The sequence below is a fragment of the Eulemur rufifrons genome, chromosome 7 (assembly GCF_041146395.1).
Source record: "Eulemur rufifrons isolate Redbay chromosome 7, OSU_ERuf_1, whole genome shotgun sequence".
In the NCBI taxonomy this organism is placed as follows: domain Eukaryota; kingdom Metazoa; phylum Chordata; class Mammalia; order Primates; family Lemuridae; genus Eulemur; species Eulemur rufifrons.
In genome coordinates, this window is record NC_090989.1 from 173,630,687 (window position 1) to 173,634,201 (window position 3,515).

At 39.7% G+C, this 3,515-nt stretch overlaps 1 non-coding gene across 1 annotated transcript; it reads left to right on the top strand.

The window, feature by feature from the left end:
- Positions 1–623: 623 nt before the first annotated feature.
- Positions 624–764, top strand: LOC138388700 (U4 spliceosomal RNA). Its single transcript, XR_011234198.1, has one exon. It is a non-coding gene; the product is annotated as a U4 spliceosomal RNA (small nuclear RNA).
- Positions 765–3,515: the final 2,751 nt, after the last annotated feature.

Sequence of the window (3,515 nt, forward strand, 5' to 3'; positions counted from 1 at the left end):
ATAATTGCTGGTTGCATTTAATACAATGAAAGAAAATGAACCCTGCATGTTAGAGAGTAACAGGGGAGACCTACCTTAGACAGGGAACTCAAGGAAAGCCTCTCTAGGGAGGTAACACCTAATGGATGAAATCAAGCATGTGAGAGGAGGGAACAGCAATCTAGGCAGAGGGAAGAGCAAGCACAAAGTCCTTTAGGAGATAAGGTCTTGAGATGTTCTAGGAAGTGACCCAAGGCTCACATGACTAGACTATGTTATGCAAGGAGAAGAGGACCAGGAGGTAGGCAGGGGCAAGATCAGGTAGGCCTTTATCACCTGTGGTGAGTTGGATTGCATTCTAAGTGTCATTGGAAACCACTGGGGGGTTTTATGCAAAGGCGTAACAGATGAATTACATTTCTAAAGATCGCTGTGGCTGCTAGTTGGGGCATGGCTTGGAAGGGTTAGGGAACAGGCAAGAATAAAATGAGAAGATAAGTGAAACCCTAGTCTCCCGACAGCTCCTAACAATCAAGACTATTTCAGAGTTTGGATGATCCTGGGCATTTCGTTCTGTCAGCCACAAATAAGCCTTACAAACATGCTGAGGGATCTCCAATGGTTCTTTCTAAAGGTATGACCCTAGCTTTGCGCAGTGGCAGTGTCATAGCCAATGAGGTTTATCCGAGGCGAGATTATTGCTAATTGAAAACTTTCCCCAATACCCCAACATGACAACTTGAAATATAGTCGGCATTGGCAATTTTTGACAGTCTCTACAGAGACTGAACAACAACAACAAAAAAAATAAATAAAGTTCTGACCTTCAGTGATTGCAGTGTTTTGTCTCATCATCCCTGCCTCCCCCCACCCTCCTGCAAGGAGTATACTCATGTTAATGATAGAGAAGGGAAGAAAAGCCCACACTAATAATAATAATAATAATATCTGGCTGATCTCTACAACAGAAATCTAATAAAATATTTTTAAATAAACTAGAGAAAGGTTATATACATGGTGACTTATCTCTGGTGAAAGATATATGTTAGTTAATATTAATAACATACATCTGTGTAGAAAATAACCTACATACATATTTGCTTGAAAATGCATAAAGTAGCCCTGGAAGGAGACACAAGAAATGGGTAACATTGGTTACTTGGAGTTGGGGGGAGTGAGGGGATAGAGGGTAAGTTTAAGAGGGAGAGTTTCCACTGACTACCTTTTTGTATTTTGAAAAAACTGTGACTGTGTCTTTTTTTTTTTTTTTTGACTGTGTCTTTTCTGTTCTGCAAGCCTCCCTACAGATATCCGTGTTTCTTGCTTAATTTGAATTAGGGATGTGTGTGTGTGTGTGTGTGTGTGTGTGCGCGCATGTGTGTGTGACTTGCAGTTGGAGGGAGTCCTAATACACTCTTCTACTTCAGTGATTTTCTATAGCCTAAGGATAAATTCAAACTTCCTGACATGGTCTCAAGATCAACTTGGCTTTCTTTCCCATTTGTGTTTCTCACCAGTCCCTATCTAATGATTGCTGTTCCAACCACAACCAATTGAGGACCTCATGAGTGAACCTGTAATGCCCAAGTTTTGTGCACCTTGTCCATTTGGGGTAGACCAACCTTCTATCCTTGCCCTCATCTTCACAAGTCACCTCCTCTAGGAAGCCCTCTTCCTGACCTTGAAAGCTGAGCTTGATGTTCCTTTGATGTCCTTACTTAGAAACGAGCATTTGCCCCATGGTATTGTCATTGCCACTTCACTGTTCTATGGACTGTAACTCCATGAGAACAAGAATGGTCTTGTTTATCACTGCATCAATGGCATCTAGCATCGCACTTAGTGACAGAATTCTTTCTCAGCTAATCTCTGAATTTTTTAACTATAGAAATATCCAAATTATTGTGCAAAACAGTAGGCATTTCAAAACACCTGAAATTTGCTTCATTTGGTCCTCATCTCTGAAATATAACCTGGAGTCAGTAAAGCAAGGTGCTTCCAAGACAAGGCTTGAGAGACAGACAGTCTGGATCCAAATCTTGGTTGTGCCATTAATTGGAAAACTTAGGAAGTGACTTCTCCCTCTGTGCCTCACTGGCTCCATAAGAATAATGGAGAAGCAGGTTAGTTCATTGGTTAAACACAGGGGCTCTGAATTCAGGATTTCTGGCTTCAAATACCAACTCTGCCCTGGCCTAACTGTGTTATCTGGGGCAAGTCAACCTCTCTCTCCTCAGTTACTTCATCTGTAAATATGAGATAATAAACATGCCTGCTTTATAGGATTTTTGAAAAAAGCCAAGTGACAATCCATGGTAAACTCTTAATAAACATTAGCTATTATTGTACTTTTACAAATAATTGTGCCATTCTTTTCTGCCTAGAAAGTGCCTGATATCTAACAAGTATTTATTCAAGACTGAAAAATGGATGGCTTTTCCATTTTATTCTTTCTATAACAACACATATAATACATGTACAAAAATGTTTAAAGCTTGATACATTTATGAAAAATCCTGACGGTAAGAGGAAGCATTTTTTTCTTAGATCCATCAATTTTCCATCCTACATTCATTCAGGATGTGACGACTGTGGATAAGCCATCCCATCTCTTTCTTCAGCTCCAACCACTGGCTATAAATTGACACAACTATAAATGGTTTCCAAATGTTACTAAATAAATCAGTTCTGTCCTGTTTGTGGCATGCTCTTCTCTTGTGCAATTCCATTTGGGTCACCAGGGCTCTGCCCACTAGCTGCAAATTGCCTGAAGATTTTGTGGGTGTGATATAAATGCCCAGCTCTCTCCTCAAATTTCCCTGAGTTATGGCTGCATTACTTCAGGATAGGCTCAGAAATTTATGAGGCAAGTACCTTTCTAGAGTCAAGATACCCAGCCTGCCTTGCTTTCACTAGACCCCAGAGTAGCTTGAATTGCAAAAGGATATTTATTATTTTACCTTAATTGTTTTGTAAGGCATCTCAAAATTCTTAATTTCACTTTGTTTTAATTTCAAAGGTAATTAATTCTAAATACTTCTGAAGGGTGTGAGGATGTTGCTACAATGCTATTATAGCTACTATGCTAAATACTACTGCTGCTACTACCATTACTGCTATCACCACCACCACTACACTGATACTACTATTACAGTTGCTGCTACTGTTACTACTGCTAATCCCACTATTGCTGCTACAACTACTGCTACTGTCGCTACTATTACTATTATCACTATGACAGTCCTGTTGCTACTGCTATTAATTTTGCAGCTACACTGCTAACATTTATTGAGCACTTAACATTGCTAAGTTTGTGATAAGTGCTATATATGTGATATGTCAATTTCTTCACACAACCACCTTGAAAGATGGATACTTTTGTTAACCTCCTTTGCTAAATATTAAAACTGAGGGGTAGGCGTTTGAACTGCAAATTGCCTCTAAAAGTTAAAGCTCTTAATCAGAGTCCTCTATTGCTTCCTATCAGTCCAGCAGAAACGGCACACACCACCTAAAAGGTTGGGATCACAAAGCAC